Raw genomic sequence first — 20,016 nt, 5'->3', positions numbered from 1 at the left:
GGGTTGTATCCAGAACCTGTCTTCAAAGGTTCCTAACAAGAATCCTTTTATATTCTAAGGGTCACAGGTGGCAAAAGTACACACATTATTTACTCAAATAGAAGTACAGCTACTTGTGTGAAAAAAAACAACTCAGAACTGTACTTGAAGTGTAAAAGTAAAAAGAAGCCCTCTGAAAGACATTTCTATATTGTTACATTGATTTGTCTTGTTCCACCTTTTATGTATTTTTCATCTTGTCACATCTTTTATGTTTTTTTTTGTCTTTCTACGTTTCTACGTAATTTTTGTTTTGCTACATGTTTTCATCATTTTTGTCTCGTTATGTCTTCTGCATCACTTTTCTTCATTTTCATCTCATTTTGTTCTTTTCATTGTTACATCTTTTTCATTGTTTTTATCTTGTTACGTTTGTCATGTGTGATATGCACTGATGGACACACCAGGGAATCATCTCGGGTTATCTCCAGAACCTTTCCATCTTATAAAGGTGCTAACAAGAGTTCACACTCGGGGGCTGTACTGAGAACCCTTTACACACCTATTTCAATGGCTTTATCTAGAACCCATCCAGGGGGGGTCTACCTAGAACCCTTTTATAAAATGTTACAAAGAACCCTTGATGGATCTCGATGAAAGAGTTCTTAAAGGATCTGAACAATCTTTAGGGAACTCTTTCCTCCAGAAGTTCTTAATGGAAACCTTGGCCTTAGAAAGCAGAAGAAACTCTTTCTTCAAAAGAGGATTCTTTGCAAGAAAATTGTTCTGGGTAGAACCTCAGTCCCTCAGGAAGAATACTTTTGGGACCGTTATTTCTAAGAGTGTAGTGGATATAACAGTGTCAAGAAGGATATCAGGAGTTCAGCCAATGAGCTCTCTGTGGGGCAAAATGACCACAAAGTGTGTGTGTTAAGGAGGTAACAGGTCCTTTACACACCCCCACCTTGCATGTTTGAAACAGCTCTAACCTCACAACATACAGAAGGACTGGGGGTGGTAATTCAGTTTCACTTTTTTTTCTGACAAATGACACCCTGACAGTTGGAAAAAATGTTGGGGTCCCTGAACAGATTTCTCAGTTACAAAAATAAAATGTGTTGGATTAGACAAAGACAGACATTTTGCATTCTACTTTTGAACCCCAATGAGAGCACTGACAAATGCCACCCCACCCCCACTCCGTCTGTGCCATGATTGTTTTTTTCTCTCCAGAAATGTCATAAACTTAAGAGGTGATAAATCTATATGGCACAAACAGACACTGACTTCATCCAAGTGTACATAGCATATAGGCTGACACAGATTGAGATGGTGCAACATGTCTTTGCATCACTCTAAATAACCACGCAGGGTTTACTCATTCTTTATGTACCCAGTGGATTCCAGAGCACTCACTTTTTGAAATGGAAGAGCAACTCGAGTGCGGCACTTTCGAAGTGATGTGTGAAAATCTATAGTACTCTCCTGTTTCTGTGTAGGCGTAGCAGCCTATACATTCCAGAAAACTTCAGAAATGCGGAAAACTGCACCAATAAACAGCATATTAAATCCCCTCGGTTTTGTAAGCACAACGGCTAGTTCCTATGTTTAATGCATGTTTAAAAAATTCTGATTGATGCCAGTTTCAGTCAATCTATGGATTTATTTATTTTTTTTTGCTTCCAATATTTTGAAAAAAATCACTTTATAGATTTATGTCATGCCATATACGCAACATGAATTTAGCATTTTTGTGGGCATTTAGCTTTAAGTATATGGTTAAACACAAGATGTTGAACTTAACTGTGGTCGCCACTACAATGGTCGACTCTCATATTATGATGAATTGTAAAAGTGTAGGTGGGTTGCACCATTCAAATGAGCAAAATTCTTCTTTAACTCCTCCACACTGAAGCATTCTCTCTCACAGACAGAAATTAAACTGTGCTCTTCTGCAATCTGGTGGTAGTGTAACTGAGACCAAATTGTCTGCAAATGAGCAGAAACATTATGGTAACTCACAGGACTGCTGGAACAATATGGTCCTTTAAAGAGTCAAGATAAAGACTCATATGTTCAAGCAGTGCTTAACATCCATCCACACAGGAGAAGTTCATCTTTATTGGACTTATAGGCAGAATACAGATACAGAGCACTGAGTGGCTTTTGAGTTAAAGAGTCAGTTCATCCAAAATACAGAAACAAAACCAACCTCTAGAGCGGGGACACTGAACTTGTTTTGGCCAGGGGCCACTTTTGCAAAGTGACAGGAGGCCAGGGGCCAGTTAATAAACAAACATAAATAATATTATTTATCAGAAAAAATGAACAAACATTTTCAAATTAACTGACTTATCAATTTAACATATTAACTAAATTAATGTGGTGCACCGATAAATCAGATATTGTACTGCATTTAATAACTGCCACTGCATTTTAGCTGTAAATGTTCTGGTAACAGTTGAAAGAGTTCATACAACATTAAATATAGCTGGAACCTCTTTCATCATGCAGTCACTGAAATATTGAAAAGATTCATGAACAGAAACAATAAATATGAACAGCTCCTACCAGTGACAGAATGAAGAGAAAATTTAAGTTGAAGTTTAGTTTGAAATATGCATTTATGAGATAAGAATTATCCTCATTTCTATGTAACTTTTGCTTTGGTCCGGCTAATAGTTATCTTCTCCCGCATAGCTCACATTCTGATCCTGCTGCACTTTGCACAGCCTGAAAGGTCGTCATGCAAAGATCAGCCTTCTCTGTTACTAACAGCCTTGTTTATCCCATCATTAAAAAAAACTGTTATATCTGTCCCTCCTTCCTGGGAAAAATGGTGTGAATCAGTTTATTTTTATTGTGAATTAGAAAATGTTTAGAGAGCCACTTCGGGGGCCAGATTTGGCCCCAGGGCCACAAGTTGAGCATCACTGCTCTAGAGGACTCTAGCAGTGCAGATAGTGTTGGTTTAACATGTCTATGTTTCGAGATATCTCTGAGACTTTTGCCTCCAAATCTAAATGGTACTATTTCTTCAGTATAAAGTAGTTAAGCTAAAAACTTTTCATAGTGAGTTTTGTGGATTACACAGAGTAACGACGACATTGTTTCTGGAAAGAGACATTGCTATTGAATTTTTTAAAAAACATAAAGTAAAGGCATAATGAATAAGATTTTTCCTAAAAAAAATGAAACAAAAAACACCCAGTGCTCTAAATTAGAGCTTAAGATCTGTGCCCAAACCCAACAGGATCTGACGGATTCGGGCTGTGCTATTATGGTTATCTATTTATCTATTTATTTATTTATCCTCGTTAATTTTCCTCCATAATTTAGTTGTTGCCAATTCCAATTCTCCCCATGTATTGTCCTTGTCCTTGCCAGCTCATACTGTTTGGGGCATAAAGGGAAGCTTGTTAAGAAAAATGCCGGGCTGTAATCGGGTTTGGGCTGAAATATGCTAATAAGAGTGGGGTTCAGGTCAAGTTTTTTGCCAGGTTTGGGCCTTGGGCTCAGTATTTCAGTATTTCCTTCCCTCTGTCTGTATTTTTTATTATTTATTTTGTTGTGTTACGGATGTTTCTGGGTGTCAATCTTTGGGCAGCGGGTGTGTAGCCCCCAGCCAACAACAGCGTGCAGGATGTGAGGGCGGGACTCTTAAAAAAACAGAGCATAAACATGCATCCAACAGGAGCCGTTGAGCCAGAAAGGGAGGGGCCAACTTTGAATGTTGTGTTTACAAACCGCAACAGACAAATCCTCATTCTGCCTTTAAATTACAGTCAATTGGGATCGAGCCCATAAATTGTTTGAGATGAAAAACTCAAAAACTGACCATTCAAAATGGAATCTAAGGGATTAGCAGTGAACAAGGAGCTCACTGTTCATATTGTGGTCCTTGTGGATGCTGCCATTTTGGGAGCAAGTGTCGTATGCTAGAGTACTGAGTGGCTCTCAAAGTATGGGGCAGGACATGGAATGAATGAATATGATTTATGTACGGAAAAACAACAGTTTGAATACTTTTTTTACTACTTGAAAACTTTTTAATAGTTGCATCTTCATTGTTAATTGATTTAAAGCCCAGTGTGGAGGATTTAGTAGCATCTAGTGGCTGCCGTAAGCTTTCAGATTGCAAATACTTTGTCTCGTTCTTCCCTTTCAAGCGTGTAGGAGAGTCTGTGGTGGCCATGAAACAGGCTACTGTAGAAACATAGCAGTGCAACATGGTAGCTTCTGTAGAAGAGGACCCGCATCCTCTGTAGATATAAACAGCTCATTTTAAGGTAACGAAAACACAATAATTCTTATTTTTAGGTGATAATACACTAATGAAAACATACTTGTGAATATTACATTCAATTTCTGCCATATTCTACCAATAAATCCCATTCAGAATGGAATCTGCTGCTACTGGTAGATGAAAGTTACAAGTTTTTATTTTTGAAAAACATAACATATTAATATATAATGAGAACCCCCCCACACAACATTTCATCATTAAGATGATGAAATTTCACTAATATACATGTGCGATTGTACATTATCTTTAAGTGTTGACCTACAATATTTATAGAGATGACATCATGTAGCAAGAGAAACTTCACAGAGCAGTAATACACCATCTAAGACAGTGGATTTCACGGACTCTCTTTTACAAAGTAATATTTTTGTTACTTAGAAACAAAATACATTATCAGACTAAACCTAGAGTGTAATAAACCAGTTCCAGTTTCATAAAAAGGGTCTGTATGGCCAAAATGAGTCATCATTAACATCCTCTTAAAGGTAGGACTTGCATTGAAGTGCGCTGTAAATTGGCTTCTGCCTTAAAACAAAATCTAAAATAGCAAATTGGCAGGTTGGCAAATTTATCTGAGTGAACAAATGTTGAAATGATACTGTCAGAGAAACTCGCTGAGAGCCTCACTCTCTAAGGCTAAATATTGAAATGATTCCAGAAGGACACTTGCATGCGGTGAGCATATAAACTGATGAATTAAGGTGACAGTGGATGTGCATGCTTATGGCTCAGGAGGATATTAATACCTTCTCCACCCCAATATTGTTGTCAGTGTCAGATGGCACATACAGCTATCAGTGGGGCACAACTCTGTGTGGGGTTTGGTGCAGACAAGCATGAAGACATGCTTTATTTTTTGTCAGGGGGTAATGTGATGATGCTATAACAGTCTTTTTTGCGCAGGATTCTGAATCAGAAAAAACAAACTATAAATAAATATGCTAAAATGGGTTCCGTTGGGTTTTTGGGAGAGAGAGGGAGAAAAAAAAAGATGCGCTTCAAATGTTTCTTTTTTCTTTTAGTCAGAAAAGAGTTCTTGAAGGTGAGAGGTAAAAAGCAAACCTTTCTTGGCCTTTCCACAAGATAAGGGTCTGCTGCTTATCTGAGCACTCGAGTTTCTCTGTAGTAGATCACAACCTTTTGCTTATCATCCCATGTAATGCAGATTACAGTGTTCCCTCCTGCTGCAGGACTAGTGCTGAGCAATATGACTATATAGCGCTCAATATTGTGAGGTAATGAATGTGTGTAAAGTGTATGCAGGGGAGGGTACACGGGGTTGAAGGCAGAAGAGGTGGGACCAGCTTTTTCCACAGTTCTTTCACATGTAACAAGCCAAACCATAGTCACATCCATAAAAGGATCATGAAGGAATGTAAAAACCTGCAGCTTTGCTTTGACAAACCAAAATAGGACTCAGCGAGGACGAGTGTTCCTCACAAACAAGCATCAGTATAACAGATGAAATGTGGGGTTTCTTCTCTCTGAAGGGAGCTGAAAATACAAAAATAGCACCAATACAGAATATTGTTAACAAAACACTGTTTTGCGGTATTTTGGTTAATTGTGGTGTTTATGTTTACATGTACATTTACAGAAATGTTTTGAAACATTTTGTGTGAAAGTGTCAGCTAGTGTACAAACAGGAGCAATCAAGTCAAAGTAGCTCAGAGTGACAACTGAATATGGGACATAATGATGTTATTTGTGATGTTTGTCATAAAAATATACTGAGTGTAAAAGTTCATTCTTGAAGTTGAGGACAATATTTTTACAAAATAATCTCAAATCAAGTCCCATGTGCTGGCTTTTTATAGCTATAGCTTTCAGTCAAAATATTTCACCATATAAGATATTCAGTTAGAATTTCTTGTGATTTATCTTATGTTGCTCAGATTTGTACTGAAAGCTCATGTATTTGGTGAACAAAACTTGATTTACCTAATTTTTCTGTTTATGGCTCTGCAGATTTTCACACCGTAACTGCTGAGATTTACAAGTTATTGAATATGCAGTGGTGGAAAGAAACTGATAACATGTACTGAATGACAATTTACAGATATTTGTACTTAATTATAGTATTTCTATTTTTGTGCAACCTTATACATCTACTCCACAACTTTAAGAGGGAACTATTGCTTGTTACATGATTGTTACTTACTACATTGATCTCACAGCTACAGTTAGTAGTTACTTGCCAAGATTGTACACATAAACCATATGATGACCTCATAAAATATTTTAAAATCAGTTCCACCTCAATCCAATCAGCTAAACAATTAAAATGCATCTTACAAGTTATTGCATCAGTATTAATTATCTCTTAATATGAAGTATAGTCACACTCACACGGGTCATTTTTCTGCATAATAATCATTTCGACTTAACTGTTGATAAAATGTGTAGATAATACTGCTGGATGTGATGCAGCATGAAAGTAAAGGATGTGAATATGTCTGTGAATACTAACATGCTAAAACCAATGGTGCACCAAGAGGTTGCCAGGGCCAACCAGCCTGACATAACCCCCCCCCCCCCCACCCCCCCCCCACGCATTAAGCACTATTCATTTAAAGCAATGATATTATATTTTGTAGATAATACATTACAGCAGGACTGTTGTGAAACTCAAAATGTGATTTACACTGTATTACTCTATGCACATCAAATAATTAGCAGCATTAACTGTAAAATAAGAAACCAAAGTACATCAGTATTCAATTCCTCAACTCTCAGATTAACATAGTTCTCAACTAGTCTACATACAGTGGAAACCAAAAAGTGATCATACCAGTCCACTTCAAATTGATCATTGTAAGTGAATGATTATTATAATCAATTTTCTTTATCTTTATATTTTATACACAGTTTCATACACATCATTCTGCTCCCCCAGTGAAGTGGGCGGTGATGAGAACCCGTGAAACAATATGGCTGAACTCTCTGTAAGGTAGTTATGATGGGCACACACACACCACTTAGGTGAATATATATTTTACCAACAATACATTGGATTTTACTGTCAAATGAGTTACTTCTGCTTTTGTATTGGGAAAGGAGTCAGGTCACAGAGAAACAGATCAGAACCACGGACAGCTCTCTGACAGTCAAAGTTGTCACATGACCCATGTTTACAACCTGACTACAAGTGAACCCCCTCAGAAACATTTACTTGCCTTTTACTTACTATGACTTCAGACCACCAAACACCACAGCCATTTTGTAATTGGACATGAAGAAAAATGCTCCTTTTAGCACTCTAGAGCTAGCAATGGTAAAGGTGCTGCTACGTCAAGGTCCAAAAAGCAAAATTAACTGCCTTTATGACTTTCTTTTTCCCGGCATAATTTCAGTGTGCACACCACACCAGTCTAAGGTAGCAGCCGGAAGCAGACAGGTTACCGCAAGGCAAAGTACGGTACAGAATGGGAGTATCTTATAGCTGCTCTTGAATAGACTTAACTAGATATTGACTAATGGGAACTAATGATAACTGTACAGATGTCAACAATCAACCATCATAAGCAGTCATAGTAAGCTATAATAGTCCAGGCAGTATCACAAGTTGTCATTGTATGTGTTAAGTAAAGTACATATTGATGCATCTATAATATTACATGTTTCATCATAACCTGTTATTGTTGGTAGGTAAGGTGTAATGCATTTTCATGCATTTAAAAGGACCAATGCATCATAATTATTATGTGATATGACTGAAAGGAAAATGTATCTGCTTTAGAAATAAAGCATTAAAGGTGCCACAAGCATTTCTGGAGAATCAATGCTGTGTGTTGGTGGGTTTGATCAAACCATCTGTACTCAATGATCAGCTTTCTTTCTCCAGAATCACTTGTGCCACCTGCAAGTTATAAAATCTATATGATTTATTCAAAGTAAGATAAAGGCTAAAAAAATATTTTGTTAAGCTTTTTTCACTATGGGACACTATTATTCTCTACATTTCTCATATATGCAGTTGTAATTACCTATGATAGCTTCATTTAAATGCATGAAAATGCAATAGGGGAGACCGGGGGTGTTAATAACACTTTTTGTTCAAGCATCAGTAACTCAGTGGTTGTTCATGTTAGGTCTCTCAAACTCTGATACACGGTACATATATTTGTCTACTACAAATAAAACTCACCTGGATGTCTACTACACAATCGAACATTACATGAGTTAATGTCAAATGAAAAGAATTCTGTCATTACAACTCTCTAGAAAGAAAGTAGTTCAGGTAGATCCTACTGTTAAAACAAAGTAGTTCCTAGGTGAAACAGCTCACAACAAGGTATGTGGATTCTTGTGAGTAACTGGGTCATGATTTCTGGAAAGAGACATTGCTATCGAGTATTTCAAACGTATTTAGTCCCATTATATTTTAGAGAAGGCGGACATCTCTACAGCCAATATCTCCAAAACGCTGCAACTCGCACCAAAAAATCTAGATGTATATATCGCACTCCACTTATAATACACCATAAGTCACATCGACATATTTCATTAGAAAGCCACCAAACATTTCTAGGGACATGAGACACTAGCACCAGGGTAGACTTATTGGAAAATATTGTGTGTCTGATGCTGCTGTTCTGTCCATGTCATTGCATTTCAGACAGTCTAACTTTCAAAAATATTACCCTCTTATCGTAAAAACTATAATCATCACTGTGATTAACATGAGATGTGCTGATCAGTATGAGCCAGTTCATAAGCAGATGCAGAACCAGGTTAGAAAACAAATGCTGACCCATTCAAACCACAAGAAAACTTGTTTATTTGTTTCATTGCTACTTTGTGAAATGAAGTATAAAACCGATTGCATCTTAAGCAGTTTGTAAGGTGTGCTTTTAGCTTTACAGAGGAGTCTGTTAGTCAAACAATAGGAGAGCATTAAAACATGCCAATAGAGCAGTATTAGTCAACAGCTTGAGTCAATACACCCCACTGGGCTGCATGTCTTTCTACAAACACAAGCAATTGCTTTAGAAGGCCTCGGCACTAGATAGAAACATCAATTACAGTAAATTACACCAAAACAGTGTGTAACACTTCAATTTGTTAAATCTCCTGAGCTGTCTGAGCTGTTTCGGATGAAAGCAGAGCAGAGCACTGGAGAAAGATAACATTCAGTGGCTCTAAGATACGTTGCCATATCTTTCCTTGGTCATGAATAGAATGAGGGACTTATTTACATTTTGATTCCGGAGACTTACTTCGAAAGCTTTATTAAACGCAAGAAAGCACGTTCAAATGTTTCTTTTCCTGTGTGCATCCCGTTTTTTAAAAGCAGAATTCAAAATAAAAGCAGTGTTTGGCAGACTTTTGAAATCCACATCAGCTCCACTGCGCGCCCACCTTTCTGTGGGCGCTGGGACTTTTGTGGAATAAAAGTAGTATTTTCAGTTTGGCCCAAGTTCACGAAGTTGAAAAGATTTGCAAAGGAAAGGTTAAAGGCACTGTTTATTGTGTTTATTAAGGCTTTTATTTCAAAGCCCTGGGGCACAGGTTGATAAATTCAGCAGTAAGACTACGCTGAGACAATGGAAACAAAGGATAAAACACCATCTCGGTTCACACACTCACTTTCCTGCACAGAAGAAGCACAAATGATAGCCTGCTAAAGGTAGCAAAACGAAAACATCCAATTTCAACTAAACTTTGTAGTGCTTCAATGACTTCCCTTGCTATGGTTGATTATCCAGGAGGGGTGTTGGTTGCTGGGGACAGATGAAGATTTGGCTGTTTGAGGGAACATTTTGGGAGAGGGGCGGGGGGGAGTGGGGGGGGGGGAGTAAATGAAAGACAAATGCGAGTAGTGCCCACTCAGCTATTTTCCCAGTCAAGATCAAAGGCACGCCGGACTGGCCGCTCCACGGGAAACTTGAGATGGGTCCTGCCTTTGTTTGCTGTTGCTAGGAGACCTGCAGAAGGCTGAAAGTGTTTGCAGTGGGGTACAACATCAAAACCATTTCCAATATAAATTTTTAAGACAGCCATGTATTTGTGTCCTGGGCTTTCAATTTACTGAGTACACTGAAGACACTGACAAATAATGACTCACCCCTCTGTTAGTCATGGAATCATTTTCTTGGTGTTTGTTTAAAAGAGAAAAGTCGTTACAGACAATTGCACATGTATGCTCTTAGAAAGGCCACTTGTCAGCAACGTGAATACTCTGTATATCGTCAGTGTTTTGATAGTATGCAAGCATCGCCATGTTTATGCACAAACTAAATCCACCAAACAGCCGTAAAAGCAAGATTAATTCAGTTTTTGGCCCAGTGCAGGAACACACAGCATGTGAAACTGCGCACACAACTTAAATATAGTTTGATATATTTATAAGCTTAGGTTTGGCTTCCCAACGAAGCTAATTATGATGCTGTTATCTATTAATGGGCCCCATGATAGTAAGGGTGGCTAGACATGTGTCACAGAGAGCTCATTACATATCATTAGTTCAACACTCCAATAATGTCTACACCTGCTGAGCAGAAGATAATGACTTGGCCCCTGATATTTGCAGGACTATTGTCTACCGAGCAAAGCACCACCAGGAGGATAGGTCCACGGGCTGGAGAGCTGCGTGAAAACTGATAAAGCTATACAATAAGTTAAAGTACACATGTTTTTTTTTTTATTATTATTTGTTGTAAGGTACAGAGAACGCAGCACAGCAAAGATGAAAGCAGCATTTGTTTCGTTTGGAACGGTTAAATAGCTGCAACTCGTTAAATTAAAAATCATGACGAGCCTCTTGTGAACAAACATTTCTACACTGTAAAAAAATTTTTGAGGTCCTTGTGGACAAAAGCAGGAATGTTTCTACCATCAAAACCACAAAATAGAACATAAAAATAAAAATATCTAAATAAAAAACTCCTTACACGCACTGCACAGGAAAATGTAAACATGGGCTTGTTTCATCTGATTTCAAGGAGAGTCCAACCTACGAGTAACTATATAGAAATAACCAATCTTCTTGGGGATGGTCTCAGTAACTTGTGGAGGTCATATATAGAGGCATCAGTAATGAACTGAGACTGTTTCGTAAACAGGTAAAACTAGTGGTAGCCTGAAAAATTCTTACTCTTAAAATTCTTAATTATTGTGTTGTTTTTATTTTTTTCTGATATTGATAGAGTGAATATGGTTGAAAGTGCTGGTTGTTTATTCTTATCCCAGTGAAATAAATGTCAAATTAAAATAACTTAAATTTTAAAAATGACCATAAAGGAAATACAGTGTAAGACATGTTGACAGTTGCATGCTTTGTACTTTGCAAATCAAATGACATAACGCTCTACTAAACCTATGTATATCAAATTAAACTATTCTTTTTGAAAACTTGGCCAGTCAGTTATGATAAGTGATTAATTACACCAACTATTCCTTCCCTACATGCCAATTTTGTTGGCTGTACACAGTAAAAATGAACTATTTGTTTTAATTTAAAAAAGTTGTCTGGGCTGCCTTGAATGTTCAAGTTGACTGAATTTGAAAAGATAAATTAAAATGATTTTTTAAAGATTAAAAACAAACAGACTTCATACAATTGTACTTGAGAAAACACAATCAATAAGCTTAAGATATTGAATTGAGCCAATAATTGTTCAGTCACACTGACGACCATTACAAACAAATTTGATTTCCTTTCACATTTTCTCAGTTTGAAAAATCAGTTCTTCATCTCAAACACAGAGTCTGAATTTATGAAATGTTAAATGTAAGGGGACAGAGATTCAATACTAACATCACGAGACCCAGAAGGTTTCCATCATATATGTTTTCTCCAAACCATAAAAAAAGAATGGTCTCAGGAGAGTTTTAACTCTTAAACAATGCATGCTGGGAAGTCTGACAATATGCTGATCATGTTTTTTTTTTTATAAACCTAATTTAGTGAGTTGATTAAACTCTCTATAGTCGTCACTTCAAGTCAAAAGAATTCAAGTTAGAGGAACTCATGTTTATGAATTGTTAAATTTAATTAACTTGAATAAATAAAACTTGTATATTTACATTAAGTTAGAGTCGGTAGGATTTGTCTGAGCTGTTTGGAAACGCATCAGGACGTCAAATGCCAACATTTATGGTTGGTGAAATGTCCTCAGCACAGCAAAACAACAAAGACTATGAGAAAAAAAAATAAAAAATAAGGAAAACAAAGGGTCTCCGCAAAAACAGACACCACCACATACCTCTAGTAGGTAATAAGTGATGCTTAAAAGGGATTATATTTATGTGAGTCTATATATCGGACTTTTTAGGAAAATGTTATAGATTATACCTTTAATACAAAAAGATTAGCTGATTTCACTAAAGTTATGTTTGATTTTTTTTTTACAGTGTACTGTATCTGTACATATACATTCATATGATGTTATGAAATTTTGAGGACAACGCAGAAGTAGTATCACAAGTAACATAACCAATTACTTATTTACCATCTCTGATGATAACTTACATCTTAATAACAGATTTGTGCAATTTCTGTGTGCTTGATCAGTGTAGTGGCCCTGGCTCACCCAGTGTTACGTAACACTGCAAAACATGTCTGAATAACTTGACCTCAATCTTTCCCCCTTAATTTAAGAGGAAAATCCACATTTAAATAGTGTAAACGAGCTAAATCTTGTCCTTAACTCACTTATACACACGTCACAGAGAGCAGTGAGAGTTACAGTCTACCATATGTGGCTCTATAGATCCATACATTAGTGTATGGAATCTGTCTTGTGACTAATGGACTGCATGAAAACTGCAATCGCCACAAAAGTGACCTTCGTGTCTGGAACGATAAAGATTAGAATCGTGCTGTGTCTGCCTTGTGTTTTCACTACTTGAGCCAACTGGCACAGCGCTGGCGTCCTCTCCCCGGCTCCCAGTCTGCCATAATGACAATGGCAACCAGCTACCGCATGGCATGTAGAAATGACAAAGCACGCCAAGGGATATTTGGAAGATATGCAGATAATGCAACACAACTGATCAATTGCTCTGCTAAGAAAAAAAAATGTATTCCTGGGCAATGCAATCGCTAACCATTTTGCATTTCTAGGACATCAGCCTTTTCGTCCAAGTTTAGAATACAGCGTGCTTTCAGTGAGCTTTAAAAGGGGCAATTTCTAGCTGGAAAGAAGAAATTAGGTTCTTTGAGGATTCTAAGTTCGTATCCTCTAAAGGGCTGAATTTCTTCTAACCAACAGGAACTATAAATGGCCTACATTCAAGTGTGCCACGAGCTTATGCGCTGTGTCCTGCCTTAACCTGCTCCACTCGGTGACAGAATGTGTGTGAGCTAGTGAAGCTTCAGCAGCAGAGCAGGCAGTGTACAGCAGGCAGACAGGGACAAAACAGATTCAACATCCAAACATTTGCTTCAACATTTACAAAAAAAAAAAGGGGCAAAGCTAATTCTTGCTGTTTTTGTCTTCAGCTGAGGAAGACAGAGTTGTCTCCTCCTGTCACTGCTGCAACCCTGCGTGACATCACTGTAAACACACTGCTGCAAAATCCCGCTTCAGCAGCCTTAATACACTTAAACTGGTGTGTGAAAAGCTGTTGCATTAACTGAACATCATCACGACTGCTGAGTGCAAGTCTGCGCTGTGCTTGAATTAGTTTTTGACTGAGAATGACTTCATTCATTTGGCTGCCACCTGCCTCTCAGTAATACAAATAATTCACTATAGTTATCAACACAGACTCGTATTGGGTCTAATTTGTTTGCCAAATCTGCGGCTACATTCATGACTTCACTGCCAACAGGCTGCTATTGCGGAGAGCTGAAAAACTGTTTGATTTGATTTTTTTTTTTACATCATAACATAAATCTGAAACCTATTGTTCTATGGGTGTCCTCTGCAAAGTACAATATCGTAATTAATAAATCATCTAGGAGAGGATTTATGAATAATGTAGGCTTATATAGCCATCAGAACTATGACTGTATAATAAGCAGTAAAACACAGTAGGAAAGCTTTGAATAGAGCCAAGAAAAAAGTATGAATAGTAAAACTGCGTCATAAATTCTGGTTAAATCTTAATTTATGGTTCAGTGCTAACATTTTCATTCCAGTGAGAATGGTGTTTCAAATGATGGATTATCTGTTTATTCGAGATAAAGAGGTGAACATTTTAAACATTTAACAAGAGCAGCAACAGCTTTTTTTGGGGGGGTCAATTCAATTTGAAATACTTAAGTTTGTTTATTCTTGTGACAAACTGTCTGCACACTAAAGTCTACAACTCGTTTACAATGAAGAATCCACCCTGAGTTGTTTTTGTGTGCTCCTTCAAAGACTGGACAGATCTGGATGATAAGTTAGCACAGTAGCCGGGACGCTTCCCCAAACAGTTCACCTCTGTTTTGGGGATGACTGCTGCCTGAACTCTGTACCCCCCCACTGAGACAATAAAACGGCTGGATGACTATAGGACTAGCAGAAAGGCCGACAGTTTATAACTCAAGAGAGGCGAAGCTGTACAGCCTGTGTGAAGATAAAGATTTAGTAACGGTAAGAGATTGGAATTCTCCCAGTCTGAGGTCAGAGGGCCAAAGTTACCTTTCTAAATTCCCCGAGGGCACATCAGGAGACCCTGGACAGAAGCTGGAGCCCTCAGTTACGTCCCTTCAGTTTCAGACAAAAGGGTTGTCACGGTGAATCAGCGAGCTCATCATTCCAGCCAATAATTGCTTACTAGGTTTGTAAATGAGATGTATTATCTTTAGTTAGAAGAACATTACAGTCTCCTGCTTTCACTGCTGCAGCTTAATACACTGTAAAACATCAGACAGGAATTTAGTGGACTCAACTACTCTTTTCTCATTAACTTAATGTAGGTATTGAAAGTTTTATTTATTCAAGTTAATTAAACTTAAATCTATTATTTATTATTAGAACACTTCATAATTAACACATGAACTTTAAAATCAAAAGACTAAGTTGATGAGTTGAATGAATGTACCGTACAGAGTGCACTCAACACATTGAATTAAGTATCTAAAGAAACATGATCAGCATAATAGCAGCCTTCCCAGCATGCACTGTGTGTAAAACTCTCCTGAGAGCATTCTTTTTTTATATATGACAAAAACTTTCTGGGTCTCTAATACACTTTAAGATAAATCATGATTGTGTTCACAGTAATTAAATTATTTCAATTTAATATCTTAAGCTTACTGAATATGTTTTCTCAAGTACACTTGCATCAAGTCTATTTTACTCAAAAAGTTCATTTGTTTTGAATCATTACAAAATTACCTCAACTTGTCCTGTCAAATTCTGTCAACTCAAAAATTCAAGACAACCCAGTCACCAACTCAAAAACAATTAAAACAATTATTATTTTTTTTACAGTGTAGGCTAACCCTTCAGAGAATAGCTTCATTTGTTATACATAGACTTAATTTAGACCTACGTCATTTGACTGACATTCAAAGGACAACACATGCAAATCTTTAATTCTATTTTCTTTATGGTCATTTTTAAAATTTAATCTCAATTTGAGGTTAATTACATTGAGATAAGAATACAGTCCTTTACACCTTCAACCATGTTCAGTTCATTAATCAGAAAAAATAAAAACAACACAACAATTCAGATCTCCACTTGTAAGAAGCAAGTAATTAATACAACTTTGAGTTGCATAGCTTTTAAAAATGCTGAAGAGATAAAAATACCCAGTATAGTTCAGATTTTTACACTGGAGAAATGCAAATAAAGCTTTAATTGGTGCATTCAAGATACTCTGATATAAAAAAAAAGAAACAAGAGCATTAAAGTGACTTATTACACAATATTTTGACTATTTACCTTCTATTCCAACAACTCTCTACACTACAAAAGTATTAAAATATTCTAAGATGGAAAATGTTTTTTACTCTTTAAATACAGCTATAGCTTTTTAATAAACATAAAAATATTCACTGTACATATTACACTCATAATTTTCATAAAAACAGCTAAACCTTGAAACATTAGAGCAGTATTATCTTTAGAGTGACTGGTACATTATGATATAGGAGTAGTTTAAAAGTCTTGATCTTTTCACACTCTAAGAAAGAACTGTTATTGGGGAGGATTTGCTGTGAGATTCCCTTTTCATTCTAACGGTATTAAAAAGCGTAAAGGCTGGAAGACAGAGGAGTGAGGCTGACGTCACAGTCCAAGAGTCACCCGCCGTGTGTTCGGCGTCTCCGAGTAAAGACTTATCTGCAAAGAAGTTTGGACGGACAATGTGGGTGGACAGGGCGTGAAACTACTATCATCATCAGTTCTGAATGAAAAAAAGAAAACATATCTTCCACAAAAAAGAAGGCTCATTCCAATTCAGCTGCGTTGTTAGGACAACGAGAACCATCCCTCAGATGATTAGTTCCACTTCAAAAGAATTTACTTTCCGCAGTGGAAACGTCCCCCTTTTGTGTCCTTACACAGGGTTTTCTCAGCCCAAAAGAAGAATCGTATGTTTAGTCAGCCTGTTTATTATTCCTTCTGTTCACACTACAATTGTATTAAATAAATAGAGTACTACTAACAAAGGCCTATTAGCCCATAAACATGTCCTGGTACACACGAAAAAGGCTAAATCACAGTCTCTGCATAAGAATTAAGATACTCTACGTGCTGGTAAAGGCATAAACTACATTGCTCGGGACGTGGGGCCAACTCAGAATGTCTTGTTACTGACATCATGAAACATGCATGTTATGCTGCACATATTTTGTCTAAGTGGGTTTTTGTCATCTATTCTGAGAGCTGCTGCCCCTCACAGCACTAGTCACTGATGATGCTGTGAAGCAGCAGTATGCTGGACATTTTGTAGCGCACATACATATTTTCTGATGAACATATGGATTGTTCATTTCTAATACAGCATGCACTGTACTTAAAAAAAAAAAACATAAGTGTCCAGACAGCCTTAAAAATTTAAGTTGACTGAATTTGAAAAGACAAGTTGAGGTGACTTTGTAATGATTCAAAACAATAAACTTTTCTAGTCACATAAACTTGATATTATTTCAGTTCTGCATGAAAAAACATGTTTAATTACCAATGAACCAACAACTGACAAACAGTTATAATATTTTAACAATCATTATAGTTTATTAACTTTTAATTAAACAATTCAATACTAACCCTCATCATGGTTCACAGTTTTTCTTTCAGTGTTGTGAAAACAAGCAACCATGGCTGATCTTAAAGTGTGTTAGAGGCACACAGCAAGTTTTTTATCATATATGTTTTCAGCAAAATATAACAAGAAGGAGAGTTTTAACTCTCAAACAATGCATGCTGGGAAGTCTGCTAATATGATGATCACGTTTCTTTAGAAATTTAATTTAATGAGTTGACTGAACTCTGTACAGTTCAGTTGTTAAACTCAGAATCTAAAGGCAGAAGAACTTATGTTTATGAGTTCTTAAGTATTTAAAAAAAGAGTTTTAAGTTTGAGTTACTTGAAAAAGAAAACTTTACTTCAAGTCAGTAAGAAAAGGGAAGTTTATTCCACTAAATTCCATAACTGATATGTAACAAAACAGAAAACAATGCTTAGGGTGATTTAGATTTAGCACAATGGGGAAGATTTATGAGGACAGGATGGGCTCCCTTACAGATGTAAATGCAGAGAAGCTGCTTTTTGTTTTACAACCCGTCCCTGTTTGACTGACAGTATTAAAATATCCAACAACTGACAGATGCTGAACAGTGCTGATGTTTATTTAGCCATTTATTTTATCTGTTCTTTATTTTCTCTGTGTTCATTTCTACAATTGGTTGACAGTGTTTATGTTAAAATATTTAACATGTTAAATAAAATGTGAAACATTATTGAATAAAGCTATTTGTCTATGAAAACAGCCTTCGGAGTACCTTTGCATAGTCATTTTGGTGCAAAATTGGTCCACAATCCACATAGAAAGGTCAATTTTTTATGCTAAAAAATTCACTATATTGGCCACCATATCTGTAATCAGTGATTTTTTTCCCTCTAAAATCCGTATTATATCAATCTTAAAACCAGCATATCAGTTGGGCTCTAATTTTCAATAAAAAATCCACACACATTTACACATTTCACTTCTAATTCTTTAAGTCGCTACAAAAATTCATTAAAATCAAAAGTGTCAAAAATGCAAAAAGGTGAAATAGAGGTAAAAAGCCAACTCTAATTTTGGTGCCAATTACAGTCAAGTGAATGTGATTATTACTGTGTGGATAAAGCAGCAGATCAAAGAGAGTTACAGCAGTTAGCTTGATTGTTAACCTGACTTCCTTGAGATGTTAAAGACACAGTTTTGAATGCAAAAGAGGCTCCGCTGAAGTTCTGCTGGTTGTTCAGATAAACAGACATCTTGCCTGAATCAAAATCCCAAAAGGGGCGGAGAAAAACAGAGTGAACATACCTAAACGTAGATGAGTGGAATCGGGATAAAAAGTGTTGTTTTGTTTTTGTTTTTTTTTGACACAGCCTGCGACTGGCAGCTGTGACATCCTGGTTACTTTTATTGGATATTTACTTCTTCTTCTTCTTTTTTAATGTGAGGTTTATTTCTGAAGCCGAATCCCAAATCAGTCTGGAATACAAATATGTCTCCAGGCCTTTAGGCACCATGCAAACAGTCTACAAACTATAACTAAAGCTTCAATTTTAAACAAATAATTGTACATATATAAGTAAAACTATTCTTTCATTTATCTATTTATATATTGCTGCAACAGATACCTCAATTAAACTCATGTTATCTTATTTTCTTTCAATCCATGTCTTGTTTTTTTTAATAAAATTCTTCAATTCCTGGTTGATTAAAAGAAAGTCCCATACCACTTCAATCACTTCAGCAGTCCACTACTGCTCAGTCTTTGATGACTGTATGTTCCAGTATGAGTATCGACTGGAATCTTGCCTGGTGTGGCTCAGGAGTATCTATCCTTCCCTTCATGATCAGTGATGAGGCTCCTTGTGACCTACAGTGTATTAATATGCTCAGCAGAAAGAAGCCTCTTGGCACAGGAAACGCCAGCAGCAGCCCTTTAATGTTGGCAACTGTCAACGCTTTGATTTCTGATTGATGAGTAAGGTCGGTGCAATAACAGAACGACACCACTGGTCATCTCGCCCCCGTTTCCACAACAGGAAACATATCCTTTAACACAGCAAAGCAGCCCTGCCCCTCAGACTCCAACAGCTACCACACCACCCGTTTGAAAGTGTACATCTCTAAAACAAGTGGCTCACGGCTATAGAATAAACTGTATGGATGCAACACATACATTGGCTGAGCAGGACGGAGGCCAACAAGTGGGAAGAAGGTTTCTTTTTCTGTCTAAAGAGTGAAAGTGAAAAGTGATATAGGCTGTTTATACACACCGTCATATACATTGCACAAGGCCTCCTGAGATCTCTGAGAACTTCTGACTAACTTTTTATTTTTTCAAAATAATAACATAGAATGAGCGAAGCATATTAACTAACTTTATTTGGTACACAGAAGTCAAACTGATGCAATCTAACAAAACATTATCAAAACATCTTGAACTTAATGGTGCTCGTTTTTTGTTGAAACTGTTTTAAAGAGATGTTATGGTCATTTCCACTCCTATTTAGCATTCATAACAGTATATGTATAGGGATGATGTATAGTGAGTGGGTCATTATTACGAAATAAACCCTGACAAGGTGATGCAGAACCCCAACAGTAAGCGGTACATTATCCC

Source organism: Lutjanus erythropterus, chromosome 5 (genome assembly GCF_056507025.1).
Source record: "Lutjanus erythropterus isolate fLutEry1 chromosome 5, fLutEry1.hap2, whole genome shotgun sequence".
In the NCBI taxonomy this organism is placed as follows: Eukaryota; Metazoa; Chordata; class Actinopteri; order Lutjaniformes; family Lutjanidae; genus Lutjanus; species Lutjanus erythropterus.
Note: the sequence above shows the minus strand (reverse complement) of the source record.